This window comes from Triticum dicoccoides, chromosome 6B (genome assembly GCF_002162155.2).
Source record: "Triticum dicoccoides isolate Atlit2015 ecotype Zavitan chromosome 6B, WEW_v2.0, whole genome shotgun sequence".
NCBI lineage: Eukaryota > Viridiplantae > Streptophyta > Magnoliopsida > Poales > Poaceae > Triticum > Triticum dicoccoides.
Window position 1 is genome coordinate 677,185,694 of NC_041391.1, and position 376 is coordinate 677,186,069.

Here is a 376-nt window from a genome sequence, read left to right on the forward strand (position 1 = left end):
CGTCGGGTCCGACAGAGGACCCATTGTTGCAACGCAAGGAGCCGCCGTACATAGCCATGTCCATGGAAAACGACAATGAGCTCATGTCGAATGGAGGAATGGTTGGGAGCTAGCTAGTGGGGAGAGAAAGTAGTGAAAAGAAAGAGACGGTGTGTGTGAGAGGAAGAAGAGAGAAAATAAAGTACGGGAAGAGAAGAAGGCCCGTGACAATTATAGTGTGGTATAATTAGGGGCGTTCGATTGAGAAAAACGCTCCCAGTACATAAAGAACATTAGTGGCATGCCTTTCCTTTGGACGCTGGTAGTAATATACAACGACATCCTTTGCTAGTGCACGCGGCTAGAGTATTCCTTATCAGGGAAGTCCATCTAAAAC